The following is a 20,721-nucleotide window of genomic DNA, read 5'->3' as shown; positions in this document are numbered from 1 at the left end:
ATTGAGTCGGTGATGATTAATATTTTTTAATATCATAGACATTTTAGTTTAAGTTTCATTTTGTTCAAAACTTCTATATTTTTTATTTGAAATCTTTAAAGAGTTGATTTCAAAGAAATATGAAAATACAAACAGGGTACATCGATTTATAATGAGTCAATAATATGTGTAATCAAATAAGAATTTTTTAGTAACTAAATTATTAATTTATGATTTAATTGGTTCGAAGTAATTTTTAAAATATTACTTAAAATTTTGAGGAATTTTGTAATATGTTTTAGTTGAATAAGTTTCGTCTCTCAAATTTTTATAAGAATGGATTTTTAGTTTCTTTTAAATTATTTGTTAACTTTTAATGATCCATTAATTTTTTGTCACATAAGTTAGTCTTTATGATTAAACCTTCTTTATTAAGTAACAATGTATGCTAGTAAGTCATAATTGATAGATTATTGATAGTCACATGGTTATCAACTAGATACTAAATGACTAGTGTAACTTTTCTATTAAAAAAAAGTAGTTGATTGTCAATGACCTTAACTCTTCAATCATCTCTTTATCTTTTCTTAGTAATTTCGTATCTAGATTGAATGCTTCATTATTCCTTAAGACTTAACAAGTTTGTCTCGAAAAGTCAATAGACCAAGCAACTAACGCGAGTTGATTAATGATTAAAGACACCCCTCCATGCACCGCGGAACCAATAAGATGAGGTGTCAAATATGGGAAAGAGGATATTCAAATTTGGAGGTGCTCATCCCATTTTTCCATATGGTAAACTTTTAAATATATTTTTATTTTAATTGAAATTTATTATTTTTTTTAACCCCTAAACCCTAACTACTAATGTCAAGGTCTTATTAAGCATATCTACGAGCTAAGATGGAGACGGAACACGAAGCAAATGAATGAGACCATTATGAATCTTTTCACGAATAACCCTAATGGTAAGATTATGAGCTAGATAGATGGCGAACTTGTCGCAATAAACAGAAGCAGGTTTTGGAAGAGAAATGTGCAAGTCTTTTAGACAAATAGTGGAGCCATTCTAATCCACATGTGAGACTGACCAGCGCACATTAACTAATTAAAGAACCAAGGAACACGTAATAGCGTGAGTTGGACTTTTTAGTTGCAATACAAAAAATAAAGTTCTATATCCATAAAATAATTTAAGAAATAAGTATTTATCTTCAATAGTTGAGAGGTTTCTTTATGGAGATTGACAAAAAAAACAAAATTGTAATTACTTAAAGGCAAAATAGAAAATATTTTACCATTATGAAACTCTATGTGAAATAATTAAATAAAAATAAATTAAATAACAACAAAATTATAAGTCTCCCCTTATATAAATATCTTCTTGGATAAATATTGACAAAATAACCCCTAACAACTAGCCTAATTCCAATCAGAATCTGCAAAATCAGAAATACCAGAAAGAGAAGAGGAAGTAGAGCAAAATAAGCCTTTGGAAGGTGAACCTATTAGATAATGAAGAATCTTTGTTGCAGCTTGGTAAATGAACTTCTCGAGGCTGGGAAACAAATTTTGAGTAAGCTTTTGAACAGCAAAGGCAATATCTGGTTTGGTTGTGGTCAAATATAAAAATCTGCCAAGTAAACGTCTATGGGAGGAATCATCATGGTAAAATGGAGAATCTAAGTTATGCAATTTAATTGATAAATCATAAGGTGTGGAAGAAGGTTTAACAACAATGTGATTGCTGTCTTTAAGTAATTCCAAGATGTACTTCCGTTTATCAAGTAGAATACCATATTTGCACCAAGCAACCTCAAGTCCTAAGAAATATCAAAGGGTTCCAAGATCCTTAATGCGGTAACAATTATTAAGAAATGATTTAACGTTGCAAATTCCAATAAGATCATTACTTGCTAAAACAATATCATCAATGTAAACCAAAAGAGCAGTGAAAGAATTGCCATTCAATTTAGTAAAGAGTGAGTAATCAGTGGAAGAATGAGTAAAACCCAAGGAAACAAGGGCAGATGATAATTTAGAATATCATTGTCTGCTGGCCTGTTGAAGCCGTGAAAAGATTTGTGTAATTTACAACATTGGTTGTACCCGGAGTGGAATTGAGCACAGTAACACCAAGAGGTAAAGACAACTTCCTCATTAAGATCACCATGCAAAAAGAATTATTAACATCTAGTTGTTCAAGAAACTAACCCTTAACAACAGCCAGAGCAAGTAAGGTTTTCACTGTAGTTAACTTAGCTACAAGAGAAAATGTATCAAAATAGTCAACACCTTCCGTTTGAGTGTACCATTTAGCAACAAGGCAGGCTTTATGTCGTTCAATGGAACCATTAGCATGATATTTTATCTTATAGATCCATGTACATGCAATGGGATTTTTACCAGGTGGAAGATCAACAATGGACCAAGTATTAGTGGCTGCAATAGCATCTAATTCATCTGTCATTGCTTTTTTCCAACATTCAAATTTAAATGCCTATGCATAAGTCTTAGGTTCAAGTATAGTCATAACAGCAAGGCAAAAATGTCTATCATAATTAAGGACAGAAGATAAAAGGTAAGAAGAAGCAAAATTACCTTTGTTACCCGTGGAAGATAGAAAAAGGCTGCAGTGATAATCGTCCAAGCAAGAGGTTTATGTCTAATTCTGGTTGACTGTCTAATGGGAATAGTAGAGGATGGTGTAGCGTGGTGGGTTTCTAATGTTGAGGCAGGAGGCATGGTGGGATAATGGTTGGGAAAATCAAAGGTAGTTTCAAGATCTATATTGTCAATAGCAACATAAGGAGTGGTATTAGAAGGAGAGATGATAGAAAAAGGAAAACAGTTTCATGAAAAATGGAATTTCTAGAAACGAAAAACTCATGACTATGAATGTCATAAAGAATTTGGTGCCTTCCCGATATCCTAAGAACACAGTTTTCCTTGCTCTAGGTTCAAATTTTGTTTTATGGTGTTGGAGAGTTGAAGCATAAGCAAGACAACCAAATGATTTTAAATGGAGCAAGGTTGGGAATGGAGAAGTTCATAGGGGGATTTATTTTGCAGGAGAGGAGTGGGAAGTCTACTTATTAAATGAACATCATGTTGAATAGAAAAATGCCAGAAATTAGTTGGTAAGTTAGATTTGAAAGAAAATGCTCGAGCAATGTTAAGGATATGATGATGTTTGCATTCAACAACACCGTTTTCTTAGAGGATTCTACACAAGATCTATGATGAAGTGTACCTTTGAATAAAAAGAAATCATGCATAAAATATTCAGGGCCATTATCACTCACTTCTTAGACATTTAAGTGTTATGCCAAATTGATTTTCAATAAATGAAATGAAATTAACATGTTGTCTCCCCTCCCTTTTTAACTTCATAAGAATAACATGTAAATCTATAATCATCAACAAGAATTAAGAAATATTGGTTAGCAGAAATGGATGAGGTAGGATACAGACCCCATATGTCAGCACAAAGTAAAGGAAAAAAATTCTAGAATGTGTGATGCTATTAGGATAAGGAAGTTTTCTTTGTTTTGCAAAATGACAAGTATCACAAAGGAAATTATTAATTTTATATGATATAAAAGGAAAACGTAATGAAACACATTTAGAATAGCATCTGAAGGGTGTCCTAATCTAAGATGCAAAATAGAAGCATAATCCAAATGTTATGAAATGGAATTACAAGCAAAACCAGAAAATTGAGATGACTCAATTGTGAAGCCTCTAAGATATAATCCTCCAAGATTCTTAGTTGTACCAATCATCCTCTTGGAGGAAATTTACAAAATATAACAATTGTTTAGAGTAAAAATGATATTGGGTCGGGGAGTTAAACACTAGGAAACACTTGATCTATGGATAATGAGTAAATCATGTAAGTGAGTTTGACATCACATCATAACACAAAACCTTAAGGCATTAGGTAGGTGGATCTTTCTCACTTATATATTACTCAATATGTCAAACTTTAACCGATGTGAGACTCATTTTACTCTTGAACTCCAACAAATATGCAGTCAAAGGATTTCAAGAGTTGATTAAACAAATTGTGGAATGAAATAAACATTGTGAAAAGTATGTGAGTAAATAATTTGACATCGCCTACCATTGTGGCAATGGATTTTTGACCATCGGATAAGGATATAGAGAAAGAATAAATATTATGATATGTAGTAAAGTTAGTTAAAGAATTAGTAATGTGAACAGTGGCCCAAGTGTTCACAACCCAACGGGAAGATTTCTTACCAATTGTTGAAGATGGATTATGATCAGATGCAATTGGGTGAGAATTGGCAGAATTAGCAGTTGAAGATGTCATTACAGAATTAATTGAAGGTGGATTTTGCACTTTATACTGTTGAGGCAAAGCCAAAAAATATGTTGATATTGTTCTGGAATTGCATTGATAGAGATGTCATTTGGTTTAATTAGGTGTTTGTGATAGGAGACCAATAGTTAAAAAAGTCTACACTAGGCATAAAAGGGGGGACAGAACTATAACAGAATAGGTCTTTAAATAGAAAAAGGAAGGGAGTTTGGGGGGAGGAGAGAAACAGAATCATTGGAGAGAAGAGGTCTCTTAAATACCTCATTGTATTTTCCTTTTGCATGTATTGATTCAGACTTTTGCTGAATAATATGCAAGGCTTAGACCCAAAGTTCTTTTTATACTACTCAATCTTTCTATAGTATTACTTGGAATCTATCAACTGGTATCAGAGCAGAACGTTCCATCTATGAAATTCAGGGTTCTCCAGAAGATGGATGCAAGAATCGAAGCATTGGAGAGGGAACTTCATGAATCAAAGGGAAGAACACAAGCTTCACTGCAACAAATGGAAGATCAATTGTTACAAAGAATTTGTGATATGTTGGGTAATCGTGAAGTTAACCCTAATTCAGGGGAAAATGGGACAAACAACAGTACTAGTGCTAATGTTGGAGGAAACATGCATGGGGAGTTGAACCAATAAGGCAACAAGAGTTCCAATTCAATGAGTGTAGAGATTACTGAGAAATTTAGGAAGATGAAATTACCCATTTTCGAAGGAGAAGATGCACCGGGCTGGATAGGTCGAATTGAGAGATATTTTTGCTTGAGAAATATCAATGAACTAGAAAAATGGAAGTTGTTCTAGTGGAAATGGAAGGAGAAGCCCTTTCTTGGTTACAATGGTGGGAATCTTGCACCAAGAATATTACGTGGGAAGAATTTAAAGAAGCAATCTTGAAAAGATTTCAACCGACAATGGTGGAGAACTCATTTGAAATTCTGCTAGGGTTGAAGTAAGAAGGTTCTGTGAAGGAATATAGGAGGCAATTCGAGGTATTGGCGGGCCCATTAAAGATCAACCAGCCACAATACTTAAGTGGGATTTTTGCTAATGGTCTCAAGGAGGAGATTCGAGCAGAAGTAAGGATTCATAGGCCTTTTTCATTGAAGGAGATGATGGATATTGCTTTACTGATTGATGAAAGGAATGGGATCAGCAATAAGAAAAGTGAGTATTTCCAACACAGAACCCAGTTCCAAAATTGTAGTGGGGAAAACCAGAGAACAAACCAACCAACGGATGGTCATAGTAATTTTGGATCAAATGTGTTTGGTGGAAATAATAGGCTCCGATCTAATGATGGAGGATATAAGGAGGGAATACAAAACCGAGCAATTGTAGAAGAAAGGAGTAAAATTCCTAGTGGTTCAAGACGATTGCCTAATAAGGAGTATCATGAGAAGAGGAGAAAAGGTCTTTGCTTTACATGTAATGGGAAATATTCCCCCACACATGTATGCAAAAACAAAATGCTTAAGATTATGATCGTGGAGGATGGTGAAATAGGAGAAGAAGGTGACTGGGAGAAGGAATAGATTGTTTGGGAGGGTCAATTTACAACAAGCTAGGACACGCAGAAGTGCTAGTAAAGTGGGCGCAGCTCCCTGATTGTGATAATTCATGGGAAACTGTTGAGGACATTCAACATCATTTTCCAGATTTTCACCTTGAGGACAAGGTGAAACTTTTAGGGGGAGTATTGATAGGAGACCAATAGTTAAAAGAGTCTACACTATGCATAAAAATGGGGACAAAACTGTAACAGAATAGGTCTTTAAATAGAAAAAGGAAGGGAGTTAGTGGGGGGAGGAGAGGAACAGAATGATAGGAGAGAAGAGGTTTATCGAATACCTCATTGTATTTTCCTTTTGCATGTATTGATCCAAACTTTTGCTGAATAATATACAAGGCTTAGACCCAAAGTTCTTTTTATACTACTCAATCTTTCTATAATATTACTTGGAATCTATCAGTTGGTTTTGACTCTTGGGCAAGGGTCCATTGAACTAGGTCATAAAAGGCAAAATTGATAATTGATCTAGGTGTTGTGCAAGATTGATAACCAGGGGGTATCTGTGTTTAATGTAACAGGTTTCAATAGTGTGGTTTGTTTTGCCACAGTGAGTGCAAATGAGGTTTGATAATTGATCCTTGGGCACGACCTCTTGTGTTTGTATTTTGGGTACTGCGAGTGAAGTTATGGTGGCTGTTATATTGAGGCTTTCCGCTCGATGATTGAACTTGCATCAAGACAGATTGGTGTTCAACAGAAGCTTCATGCGTTATAGCTAGCCCTTTCTTGTTGAATAACCAAAGAGAATGTTTTGTCAAGAGAAGGAAAAGGGTCGATGAACATATCTCAGATCTTACGTAGGGATATTGCTCATTCAGCCCTTTTAGAAAAGGAATGACTTTATCTTGCTCCTTATATGTCTTCATATTGAAGAGTGGACAAATTCTTGGAAAGGATTAATCTGATACCATATTGCTCATTCAGCCCTTTTAGAAAAGGGTCGATGAACATATCTCAGATCTTACGTAGGCATATTGCTCATTCAGCCATTTTAGAAAAGGAATGACTTTATCTTGCTCCTTATATGTCTTCATATTGAAGAGTGGACAAATTCTTGGAAAGGATTAATCTGATACCATATTAATTGTTCTTGTGAGAAACATTTTCTTGTCTAAGTTCCTCCTTAACAACTGATCTTCAAAACTCCCAGATGTTAATGACTCAAATCCTTGTTCCGAACGATGGGGAGGATACTTGCAAAACCACTTCGACGCTCAAGTGAGTATTCGGTTCAGAGCAATATATGATGTTGTATTAAATGATCATACCTGCCTTTTTGTCTCATCAATGCAGTATTTATGGTGACGTATTTGGGTCTGATGGGCCTTTTAGATTAAGGGATTTGATAATTTGATGTGGATTTAATCATCATTAAGATGTGGTAATCTTAGTAGCAAGTGTCTGGCGTTCTTCATGGCTTAATACCTGTTCGGGTTATGTCTCGGCCAAAAGGGGGGTGCTTGGTTTGAGTGTAGGCATCCTACTCGTGAATTTGGTGAAGGGTGATAGGCATTTCACATACACTACACTACCCCCAAGCCCGAGTCACTTAGACGATGGGTTAAAATTAAGAATATTTGGAAGATACATCTTGTCAAGGCATTTGGTGCTGCAAATGATCTAATGGGTATGTGCCTAGGGTATCACAAAGTTATAAAGTTGTCCACACTAGTTTAGGGGCTGATTTGATGTATATTTTGGTTAGGGTCCGAGGGTTCATATAATAAAGGTATTCGGTTCTGTACATGGCTGAATGGGTATATACGTGGGGTATCACAAGATTACGAGGTTGTCAAGACCATTTTGGAGGCTAATTTGATGTTTCTTTTATTTAAAGTCATGGGGAGATGTGTCTTGGTCACATGTTCGGGAAGGGTGCTTGTATTGTGGAGCAAACGAGTGGATATTTATACACGAAAGGGTTTCGTGTCGATTACATGTTTGGCGTGTTCCCTTTGCCCCGGGTTGTAGTATATTGCCTAGGGACTGTCTAAGTGCATTAATGGCATTGTAAATCAGTCGTTTTATTTTGATTTGGGGATTGGTGCATTGATTATTATAGTTGTACGGATGCGTCTGTTGGATTTGATTACCCAAGTGCCTTTCATCTTTTCACGTGCCTCATGAGAGTTTATATACTGGTGGGCTTATGCCTCCAGTCTCTCGTATGCGACATTGTTAGTTCAAATCGAGATATTCCTAGTTCTTTCTCCCGATAATTTTGAAGGTAGGTCTGTGTGTGTGGTGTGTTCGGTTGGATCTCTCAAGGCTACGCGATGGCTATAGTCAAAGAGGTGGTTTCATCCAGTGGGTCTTCGTCCAGTACTGGGAATTTGGCCCCTACTCTAGAGGCCAAGTTGTCAGCTAGTTCCTCTAGATGTTTGTCCGTAAGCAATGCTATTGATACGTCGGGTGGTTCATCGACATTAGAGCTTCTTGATGCTGATATGGTTCCTCAAGACTACAAATAAAAGTTTCCTCCATGCGAGGTATCATGGTATGAGTGGGTTGATAGAGAAGTGGCGGCCTATTACTCACGTTTTTATGAGAGGGTCGTCGTGGAACGTTTGCTGAAGAGAAGCCAGTTGGTGCGTTGGGAGAATATGGACCCTTACCCGGTAATGTTGCATCAGTGTAGGGGCGAAGGTCCTGGTGAAACTGATTGGGTATTCCTTGCGAAGTGAGAGGACCAAGGCAATTTTTTCTACATGTACAAATGTGTATTTAGGGATCTCAGGGTTTCTCTTCCTTTCAATGATTTCCAAATCATCATACTCTGAGTTCTTAATGTGGCCCTGACTCAATTGCACCCGAACGGGTGGGCTGCTATCCAAGTGTACTGAGTACTTTGTAAATATCATTACATTGAGCCAAACGTTGGATTGTTCTTACATTTTTTTTGCACGCGTCCTTCTACCAAGACTGTGAAGTGGGTGTCATTAATAAGACATATGGACCGACCTCTATTTAAGTCATTTACGTCTTCTTTCAAGGGTTTTAAATCTGGTTTTCTAAAGGTGATGATTGATCCGATGGTCGGGAGGAAGGCTCCTCGCAAATATGATGAGTATTCAGAAGATATGCTTAGCCCGGGAGAGGCTTTAGCCTTGGCACTTTTGAATACTTTGCCTCGAGAGATCCCGACTAGGTTCCTGGTGTTGTTGCCGAAGTCAGATCATCCTCGTTATGACTTGAATGGTATGTGTTAATTTCCCCTTTGCTATGTTTTCTTGATGATCCAACTGAATGCTCTTGTTTTAGGATTCATGGCTAAAATTTTCTTTTAAAGGGGAGAAAACATGGGGTAGGAAAAGAGTGCACCTATGAGTACAAGAGGAGTTTCAACTATAGTAATGTTTCAATGTGAGGCGTTCCATGTTCGCGGGATACTACTACCTGTGAGCTCCTTTAGTTTGTACGCTTCGTTCTTCAAGTTTTGTGATACTCTGAAAGGGCCATCCCAGTTAGGAGCGAGTTTGCCCATTGCTCAGTTCTTCCTTACTTCCCCTGTGACTCTCCACACTAAGTCTCCTAGTTGGAATTCTGATTGTTTAACCTTACTTTTAAATTGTTTGGCTTATCTTGTTCGGCATGCTTACATGTTGATCAAGGCTCTGTCCCTTGCTTTGTCAATGAGATCTAACTCTATGCTTAGCACTTCGTTATTTGTGTCTTCCTTGAACTGTTGTCGTTTTAACGAGGTCTCCCTGATTTCCACAAGTATCATAACATCTATTTCGTATGCTAGTCGAAAAGGGGTCTCTTTGGTAGAGGTTTGTGGAGTGCACTGATATGCCCACAAGATCTCTAGCAAATGCTCTGGCTAATTGCTTTGGGGGTGCTCGATAGATGTCATTTTATGTCTAATGTGTAATTCTTCCAAGAATTCATTAAAACGTCGATCTGTGAACTAGAGACCATTATCTATGATGAGGGCATGGGGAATGCCGAAGCGAGTGATTATGTTTTTCCAGAAAAACCTTTGAACGTTGTTGGCCATGATTGTGGCTAACGGTTCTGCTTCTATCCACTTGGTGAAGTGATCCACTACAGCTAGGAGAAATTTGACCTGTCCTTTGGTAGGAGGGAATGGTCCTAAGATATCCATGCCCCATACAATGAATGGCCAGGGTGTTGTAATGAAATGTAGTTCATCGGCTGGTTGGTGTATTAATGGACCGTGTTGTTGACATGGTTGACACCATTGCACAAAATTGGTGCAGTCTATGGCCACAGTTGGCCACTAGTACCCAACTCTTATGATCTTTGTTGCCATGGTGCGTCCTCCGGCATGTGTACCACATATTCTTTCATGAACTTCGTGCATGACGTATTGAGCTTGCTCAGGATTAAGACATTTTAAGAGAGGCATTGAGATTCCTCATTTGAAAAGGTTACCCGAAATGAGGGTGTATCGTGCTGCTTTGATGCGAATTTTTCTCGCTTCCTCAAATTTTTTTAGCAAGCTTCTGGTGGTGAGGTAAGTTACGATGTCTATCATCCAACTCCCTGGGGTTAGGTCTGTTTGTAAACACTCATGTCCTACTATGCTTGGTGTTGGGATGTCTTGATGAATGATGCTTCGTAGCTGACTGGTTTTCTTGGTGCTAGCCAGTTTGGTTAGTAGGTTGACTCTTTTGTTAAGTTCTCTTGGGGAATGTTGCACTTGGACTTCCTCAAAATTGGATTTGAATTTTTGTAAAGTGTGATAATATTGGAGTAAGGTCGGGTCTTTGACCTGGAAAACACTGTTTATCTATTCAGTCATGATTTGTGGGTCACTCCAACATATGATTCTTGTAACCCTGAGTTCATTGGCTAGACGTAGCCCAACAAGCAAAGCTTCGTATTCGGCTTGGTTGTTGAAAGTTTTGAAGCCGAGTCTTAATGATTGCTCCATAATGATTCTTCTGGGGCCTTCTAGAATAACTCCTACTCCGCTGCCCTGCAAGTCGGGGTGGGTGGTGATTCTTCTGGGTGAAACTCATTGATAAAGTCAGTTATGCTTTGAGCTTTGATTGATCCTCTTGCTTCAAAATAGATATCGTACTGGGATAATTCTACTGACCATGCGACCATTTGCCCTGCGAAATCAGGCTTGCATAGGATTTTAGCTATTGGGTTGTCCTTGCGTACGATAATTCTATGACTCTAGAAATAATGTTGGAGTCGGTGGGCCGTTTGTACAAGGGCTAAAGCCGTTTTCTCAAGCAGTTGATATCTAGCTTCGACCCCTTGAAAGGCTCGAATGATAAAGTACATAGGCATTTGCTAGTTTTTCTTGTACTAAAGCAGTGCTAATGGCTGCATCCAAGATGGATAGGTAGATGATAAGGTTCAAGTTTGGATTAGGTTTTGCTAATAGCGGTGGGGAGGCCAATGCCACCTTGAGTTCTTTGAACGCTGACTCGCATTCGTCCTTCCATTCAAACATGTGGACCTTCCTTAGCAGCTGTATGAAGGGCCTTGATCTTTCTAGAAGGCGTGGTAAGAAACGAGACAAAGATGTTATTCGCTCAACCAATCTTTGTACCTCTTTGGTGTTTCATGGCTACTCATTGTCGCCACCCGCCGAAACGGACATTGGCATTCGCGACGATGGTCGGACTCTTTTTAGTTTTGAAAAATGATGGATTGTTAGAACGACTTATTCTCAAACTGAGACCTCATCGAACTAACAATTTTGTTAAATGATTCTCACCAATCCATGTTAATCCCAAACGGGAAACGGGACCCTCCATGGATTAGTGGTTTTCGCAAAAAGGGGTTCTTGGAGTCGCCACCAATGTTTTACTCAAAACATTGGAAAAAGACATAAGGCAATTGATTTTCGCAAATCAACTTCGGCCATTACAACCAGAGTTGGGTAAGGGAGTCGATTACGAGTGGGGAAGGTGTTAGCACCCCACAACGCCCCTTTCGGGTTCCCTATGACGGATTATTTCGTAAATAATAGCGTAAAATTACTAAACTACCCCTATTTATTAGAACGATTATGAGTAAACTATCTACATGATGAAAGCTTTAAACGTGCAATGCAATAATCAAAAAAACGATAAATGAAAGCGGTAAAAGAAAGGATTTGGAAAGAAACCTTTGAAGCGTGCTTTTATAGATTCAAAAAGGAATTAGGAGGCTTTTTGGCGCTCCTTCCCACTACACGTTCGCTCGCTTCTTTCCCTAAAAATAATGTTTACTATGGAAATCAAAGAGATTTCCCTTCGACTTGTTCGAGTCTCAAGCTAATGGCTCGTGAACTCAAGAACTTAGTCGGATCGGCTCCCGGAGAGATTTCTAGGCCAGAGAATAGCTCAAAAACCCAAGAATACTCAGCCAGAGGGTGGAGGAATGCTCCAAAAGTGTGGGAGGACGTGCCAATGACGTCCTATTTATAGGATTGAGGCGCAGTACGGCCTAAGGGGTCAATACGGCCCGTACTGAGTTTTTGAACTACAGTACGGCCGTATTGAATTTGGTACGGCCGTACTGAAGTTCAAAAAGTACGGCCGTATTGATTTCACTACGGCCGTATTGTAGTTCAAATGGCTCAGTACGGCCGTACTGAACCTCTAGGAGGGTGTATTGAGCTCCAATCCTCGCACACCCTTATTCTAAGCTACTCTAAGACTTCTAGACCTACAAAGAATCATCCTAGGGTCTTCCAGGAGTCCTTCCGGCTGACTTTCCTTCGGTCTTCGAGAGTCTTTGAGTCTTATTTCCGACCCGGACAATTTTAGGGGTCTACAGCTGCCCCCCCTTTACTTAGTCGAACGGCTTTTTTTGGTGTACCGGTTGACAAGTAAAGGAGTTGACCCAATTGTCCGGGGAGTGAGCCATCCTTCCGACTTGTAGTGTCTTCAGGTGAGAAAATTGTTGAGTAGCCTCTCCAGGGTGAGTATTAGTCGTCGCCTCTCCAGGCTCGTGCATACCTCGATGTTTCTGACGACCTTGGTAGCGTGAGTTTGCCCTCTCCAGGGTCTGCATGCCTCCGTGTTTCTGACGACGTTGGCAGCTGCATACCTCCGTGTTTCTGACGACGTCGGTAGCTGAGTATTAGTCGTCGCCTCTCCAGGCTCGTGCATACCTCGGTGTTTCTGACAACCTCGGTAGCGTGAGTTTGCCCTCTCCAGGGTGTGCATGCCTCCGTGTTTCTGACGACGTTGGCAGCTGCATACCTTCGTGTTTCTGACGACGTCGGTAGCTGAGTATTAGTCGTCGCCTCTCCAGGCTCGTGCATACCTCGGTGTTTCTGACAACCTCGGTAGCGTGAGTTTGCCCTCTCCAGGGTCTGCATGCCTCCGTGTTTCTGACGACGTTGGCAGCTGCATACCTCCGTGTTTCTGACGACGTCGGTAGCTGAGTATTAGTCGTCGCCTCTCCAGGCTCGTGCATACCTCGGTGTTTCTGACAACCTCGGTAGCGTGAGTTTGCCCTCTCCAGGGTCTGCATGCCTCCGTGTTTCTGACGACGTTGGCAGCTGCATTCCTCCGTGTTTCTGACGACGTCGGTAGCTGAGTATTAGTCGTCGCCTCTCCAGGCTCGTGCATACCTCGGTGTTTCTGATGACCTCGGTAGCGTGAGTTTGCCCTCTCCAGGGTCTGCATGCCTCCGTGTTTCTGACGACGTTGGCAGCTGCATACCTCCGTGTTTCTGACGACGTCGGTAGCTGAGTATTAGTCGTCGCCTCTCCAGGCTCGTGCATACCTCGGTGTTTCTGACGACCTCGGTAGCGTGAGTTTGCCCTCTCCAGGGTCTGCATGCCTCCGTGTTTCTGACGACGTTGGCAGCGTGAGTTTGCCCTCTCCAGGGATGCATACCTCCGTGCTTCTGGTCACTTTGGTAGCGTGAGTTTGCCCTCTCCAGGGATTTGTGATGATTTTGTCTCCACAGCCCACGATGCTTCTTCGACGGTTATTTTTGATTTTGGTGCCGCTGAGGGCTGGATAACGCAGGGATCCGTCTAGGGGATGTGCAGTTACTCATAGGTTCTTGTGTCCCAACTTTCCATTGCGTAGTTGGTGCCCACTGGGGAAATTCTGGTTCCTTGGGGATGCAGACACAAAGATGCTCTTTCTGAGGTGAGCGATGCCTTATGATTGGCTGACGTCCTTTCGACGTTGGTGGAGTATCCCGGTTATCCTTATTCGGGTGACCTTTTTTGATTTTCTGGTTTTGTTGCCTCTGCGTAGGCTGTTATCCGCTGGGGGATTCTGTCATATTGATCTTGATTGGCCTCTTCTGTTAGGCGGATTATCTTGACGTTCGGTGTTTAGCTGAATACCGAATTCCGCTTGGGGAATGGTTATTGATCTTTTCGGATTTTCTCTTTTTGAAGGAGTGCCTCTGAGTAGGCGAATGGGGATTGAGGATCTTATGTATCCCAGAGTATTATTTAGAAAGCCTCTTCAGGCTTAGCTTCACTCGTCGCTCGAGTTGGAAAGCTATCTTCCACTGAGGAAGTCTAAGTCCTTTGACTCGAATATTTTGTTTGGATGATCATGCTTCCATTGGGGAATCTTGCTGATCTTGCTCTGATAGCTTTCACTGGGAATTCGGCCCAAGAGTGCAAGCTGAGATGTCTCTGGGGAGTATTATTTCGGCAAGCCTCTCCAGGCTTAGTTATTCTGTACGATTGTTGGATTTTCTGAATTTTTTGCCTTTTTTGTCGATTTCGGCTTTTTCTGTACAGAATCGGAGGGATCTCAAACACACTCACAGATAAAGTATGCAGAGGAATGAGAGGAGGAGGGACGTATTTATAGAAAAAATTAGGTCAGTACGGCCCGTACTGAATTTAGTACGGCCGTACTGACCTTACTGTTGATGTACAAAAGAATGGGCCAATACGGGCCGTATTGAATTCAATACGCCCGTATTGGTGTGGACGTTATGGCCAATACGGCCGTATTCATTTCAGTACACCCGTATTGAGTTGAAAATTTGTTCATAACCCTAATTTTAATACGGGCGTACTGAACATGGTACGGGCGCATTGTTTTTTCTGAAGTTCATTTTTTTTTTTTGGATAAACAGAGAATAAGTGATCTTCCAGTACACCTATCATCTGTATGCATGTATGCGGTATGATGCACCTAATTCTATTTGATTTATTTTTCAAAAGAATTAACCGATGCGTTTCTTTGCTTGGATTTTTTGCCATTCCTCTAGACGGGCTGTGCGCTGCCGATTTCTGTAACCGAGGAATGATGCGTGTTATATCGAGATTGGTGTCATCAACCCAGTGATCGTTCCTTTCCTTTAGAAGATGTATCAACCTTCCTATTGACCACTATATCTCCATGTTCCACTAGATTATTCTAAAATCGTTTGGGACAAGAGAAAAGAAAGGAAATATATTTTTGTTCAAAAGTTTGTGTTTTAGAGGGGATTATTATTGTTTTGAAAACGGTTTTTGTAAGAATGGCTGGCCAAGGTAGGCTCGTGTGTTTAGGCTTTGTTTGATTAAACACTTATGAAGTTAAGAAAGTCTTGTTATTGACGTTGTGATTCGACAACTTAGATAGTTTCCCTTGAACCTTTCTTTTTGAATTCAGCTCATGGTACCATCATGGATTTCTTTTGTTTTTTGATTGTCCTTATTTTTACCTAAAACACCCCTTTGTGGCGTCTCAGCGGACCTTTGTTTTTGTTCATTTTTGCAACCCTAATTTTTGCCTAGGTCACCCTTTCGTGGGATTCCTAGCGGGTTCTTTGCTCTTATTTTTTGCGCAGCCCCCTTTTTGGGTTTCCTGCCGAGCTTTTTTTTTTGTTTTTAGGATTTTGTCCTTAAAGGATTTCTTTTTATCCATGATGGCACTTGTCGAGGCCAAGGAAAGGTGCTCCAAGTTGTTACACACACTTCCACATAAAAATGATGCGGGTTTATTGTTATTAAGACGATTTTAACCTCATTCATGCTTATTCAAACAGGGTTTAAAAATAATGTGGTCTAGAAATTTATTGCAAGCAAGAAAAGAAGCAATAAGAACTAATAAAGAATGATTTTATTATAATTCTAGCGGAAACATGTGCCCTATCGAGGCTCGGGGGTCGGGCTGTCCCCGAGGAGTGATCTCTAACAGTCATCAGGTCTATACATCCCTATCGGAAGAAGAAGAGCACTTGATGACGACGACCGGCCTTGACGCTTGTGAACCGACCTTCCTAAAGATCTGGCTTAAAGAACGTCGAGAAGGATCTTGGTTCCTCTTCGTCCTTTGATCTTTATTAGGGTTGTAGCCTAACCCTTGTTTCCCCGGATTATCCTTAATAATGGGTAGCTCGGGAATTCCGTGGGAATCCTTGCCAAGTCCTTGTCCAGGCAAGTATCCGTTCTTGGTGAGCATGTAGGCTACCTTCTTCATTTCTCGGGGAAACGTTTCGACATTGGCAATCTCCAATGCTTGGAAGGCGGTCTCTAGAGCTTCCTCTGCTGCATCCACGTAAGGTATGGCAGATGGCTTGCTGATGAGTATGTCATCTTCGGCTTGTACGGTCACCAGCTTGTCACCCACTATGAATTTGACTTTCTGGTGGAGCGTAGAGGGAACAACTTTCGCATCATGAATCCAAGGTCGGCCGAGGAGACAGCTGTACGCGGGAGTAATGTCCATCACTTGAAATTCGACATTAAAGATGGTGGGTCCAATTTGGATTGGAAGATTAATTTCTCCCACCACTTCTCTTTTAGAACCGTCGAAAGCTCGGACGATCATGTTGCTCGGGCGCATTTGGATTCCCTTGATTGCCACTTGATCAAACGTTCTTTTTGGCATCACATTCAAGGAAGATCCATTATCCACCAAGACTTTAGCGATGTGATATTCCTTGCACTTTACAGAGATGTGCAAGGGCTTGTTGTGGTTCGGTCCCTCAGCGGGGATTTCTTCATCGGTGAAAGTGAGGTGATCATTAGTCGTGATGTGACTAACAATCCCCTCAAACTTGTCTTGGGAGATAGTGTGCGACACGCATGCCTCGTTCAAGACTTTCAACAGAGCTTGCCGATGCGGTTCGGAGCATAGGATCAACGACAACAGAGTAATCTTTGCTGGCGTCTTATGAAGTTGATCCACGATGGAGTACTCGCTCTGTCGGATATATTTTAACAGCTCGTCAGTCTCCTCCTCGGATTCTTTATTTTCCTCGGTTTTCTCTTTTTCTTTTTCCTTTCCTTTATTCTTGGGAGCTTTATCATGAAGATCTTCGGGAGTGTAGATCCTGCCACGCCTAGTCATGCCCCCAAGTCCAGCGATGTTAGAGATATCGCTGTCGGCAGAAGAATGGATGTCGTATATCCATGGCACAGCTTTATTCGATTCGTAGGGAAAAGGTCTTGGAGCAGTGATCTTCAACGGTATCGAACCTTCCCCTTTATTCGTCTTGATTACCAACAACGGAGTTGATGTGCGTTCGCTTGGCGTGGTTGTTGGTTTACACTTAATAACAAACGGCGTGCGATCCATTCTGAACATACGCATCGATTAATCCTTTCTTTTTATTAATGTTATTAATGAATTACTAGGAGAGATGTATGCAAATGAATGACTATGGAATGCAAACCTAGATCCCTCCATGATCTTCGATAAGAATGCATGATATGAAATGATGGCGTTGAATATGCATGCATTGTGTTTATTCAACTAAGCATTATCATGTTTTCAGGATGCTCCTAAGATGATGCATGATATTGCTTGGTTTGGATAAATAATTTTTTTTCTTTTTTTTTTTGGGTATTTTGTTTTTTGTATTTTTTCGGGTGAAAAGGGAAACTACCTACATGAATGTGATGAGGGTAGATGTTAACACCATGTAATGGAAGATTCTTATTCCTATTTATTCTTATTCTAAAAGGGGAATGTTGTATGTTTAAAGAATGCAATGTATGCTCAAACAATGTCACATAAACAATGCACAAACAATTCACTCATCCACGAACAGTCACGAGCGAATCACGAGGTAGGGGTATCCTGCAGACAAGTGCATATTCAAGGAGGTTCTAACTGTTCTCACCGGTCTAAGGCCCCCAAGGTGCCCCCATTATAGGGACCCAATCCCTCTCATCGTAAGTCGATGGAAAGCTCCAACGCACTGTCGGACTTGAGTTCATGGTTTTCACCTTGAGTGATGCTTTCCGACAACGGTCTACGGGCACCTATAGACCCATTCGACAACCGGCCGTACTAGCATCCACTCCCTATGGCTTTCCACTCATGCCCCCGGGTATAGAGGGAACTGTTGTGTGCAAAGGTTCGTGTGCAGTTTATATTTCAAACAATTGCGAAAATTTAAACATCCAACAGTTATTAAAGCCAATTAGGAAAAACATATTATCATACAAGCGAGGGGTAATGAAGTAATTTTAAACTATCATTTTAGAAATAATCCATCACTAAATGGGACTGACTCTCGAGGCTTCCCCAGTGGAGTCGCCATCTGTCGCCACCCGCCGAAACGGACATTGGCATTCGCGACGATGGTCGAACTCTTTTTAGTTTTGAAAAATGATGGATTGTTAGAACGACTTATTCTCAAACTGAGACCTCATCGAACTAACAATTTTGTTAAATGATTCTCACCAATCCATGTTAATCCCAAACGGGACCCTCCATGGATTAGTGGTTTTCGCAAAAAGGGGTTCTTGGAGTCGCCACCAATGTTTTACTCAAAACATTGGAAAAAGACATAAGGCATTTGATTTTCGCAAATCAACTTCGGCCATTACAACCAGAGTTGGGTAAGGGAGTCGATTACGAGTGGGGAAGGTGTTAGCACCCCACAACGCCCCTTTCGGGTTCCCTATGACGGATTATTTCGTAAATAATAGCGTAAAATTACTAAACTACCCCTATTTATTAGAACGATTATGAGTAAACTATCTACATGATGAAAGCTTTAAACGTGCAATGCAACAATCAAAAAAGCGATAAATGAAAGCGGTAAAAGAAAGGATTTGGAAAGAAACCTTTGAAGCGTGCTTTTATAGATTCAAAAAGGAATTAGGAGGCTTTTTGGCGCTCCTTCCCACTACACGTTCGCTCGCTTCTTTCCCTAAAAATAATGTTTACTATGGAAATCAAAGAGATTTCCCTTCGACTTGTTCGAGTCTCAAGCTAATGGCTCGTGAACTCAAGAACTTAGTCGGATCGGCTCCCGGAGAGATTTCTAGGGTAGAGAATAGCTCAAAAACCCAAGAATACTCAGCCAGAGGGTGGAGGAATGCTCCAAAAGTGTGGGAGGACGTGCCAATGACGTCCTATTTATAGGATTGAGGCGCAGTACGGCCTAAGGGGTCAATACGGCCCGTACTGAGTTTTTGAACTACAGTACGGCCGTATTGAATTTGGTACGGCCGTACTGAAGTTCAAAAAGTACGGCCGTATTGATTTCACTACGGCCGTATTGTAGTTCAAATGGCTCAGTACGGCCGTACTGAACCTCTAGGAGGGTGTATTGAGCTCCAATCCTCGCACACCCTTATTCTAAGCTACTCTAAGACTTCTAGACCTACAAAGAATCATCCTAGGGTCTTCCAGGAGTCCTTCCGGCTGACTTTCCTTCGGTCTTCGAGAGTCTTTGAGTCTTATTTCCGACCCGGACAATTTTAGGGGTCTACACTCATCTCGATGATGGCTTGACATTTATCTAGGGTGGCTTGTATTCCTCTTTGCGATAGCATGAAGCCCAAGAATTTTCCTCTGGCTGCTCCGAAAGTGCATTTGGTTGGGTTTAAGCGCATGTAATGCTTTCTGATTTCATCGAACACTTCTCTGAGGTTGTTCGCATGTTTAGAAACAGAGTTAGATTTCACAACCATGTCGACCACATACACATCTAAGTAGCTGCCAATTTGTTTTCTGAAGATTTTTTCCATCAATCGTTGATAAGTTGCCCCAACATTCTTCAGCCCAAACGACATGACTTTGTAACAAAATGATGGAATAACACTAAGGCCGAGAAGACCAAGGGGTGATATACTAAAGGAGGCAAGAGGAATGGGATAGTGAGGCCATTTTTGGACCTTAGCTCCTAAGTTTTTTTTTAGCATTTATTTTATTTTCTATTTTTACCCTTGTATTTTGGGGTATTTTAGTCATAGAATTTATTTTCTTGTATTTCCAATTTTACCCTTGTATTTTGGGGTGTTTAGGACTTAGAATTTATTTTCTTTTGTATTTCCCATTTTACCCTTGTATTATGGGGTGTTCTAGATGATTAGGGTTTTAATTTTGGGCTAGGGTTTAACATTAGGAGGTGACGCATTTTTTTGGTGACCTTGGACCTATTTTTGGTGTTAGAAAGGCTTAGGCCCAAGTGGAGGGCAAAGGTTGCATGGTCTTATCATGTACCTAGATATAGTCAATCTAAACCCATAGATTCCATCCTTGGCCACCAAGTTGCATCTAGGGTTCATTTGCATTTCATTTGGAATGCATTTGCCTACTCCAAATGCAACCCTAGATGCCTCCCCTCCTATAAATACCCAACACCCCACCACTTGTAAATACTTTGGAATATATGAATTTGAGTGAGCATTTTTGCCTCAAATCCTCTCCTTAGTCACTAGGTCTACACGGCCTACCTCTCCTATCTACTCCCTAGAGTGAGTTTAGGGTTCCCTTGAGTGGCCTTCATCCCCACTTGATGAAGAGAGCCAACTAGAACACCTAAAAACACCATCCTCCATTTATCTCTCATATTCGCCCAAATCAATCCATTTACGCCCACCTTCCTTTTTTTGTCTCACCCTTGAAGGAACATCCACCCTTAAGGTCATCATTTTGGCCTTAGCAAGGAGATTCTTCCCACCTTGGA

The 20,721-nt window shown here is 40.5% G+C and overlaps 1 long non-coding RNA gene across 1 annotated transcript; it reads right to left on the bottom strand.

Annotated features, from left to right (window-relative positions):
- Positions 1–1,294: 1,294 nt before the first annotated feature.
- On the bottom strand, positions 1,295–6,347 carry LOC145959002 (uncharacterized). The gene is made up of 2 exons (XR_014434599.1): positions 5,038–6,347; positions 1,295–4,826 (listed from the first exon to the last, which is right to left on the bottom strand). It is a non-coding gene; the product is annotated as an uncharacterized LOC145959002 (long non-coding RNA).
- Positions 6,348–20,721: the final 14,374 nt, after the last annotated feature.

The sequence above is a fragment of the Cajanus cajan genome, chromosome 6 (genome assembly GCF_000230855.2).
Source record: "Cajanus cajan strain Asha chromosome 6, NIPB_CcT2T_4, whole genome shotgun sequence".
NCBI classification, from domain to species: domain Eukaryota; kingdom Viridiplantae; phylum Streptophyta; class Magnoliopsida; order Fabales; family Fabaceae; genus Cajanus; species Cajanus cajan.
The sequence above is the reverse complement of the archived record's forward strand: the minus strand, read 5'-3'. Positions and strand labels throughout refer to the sequence as shown.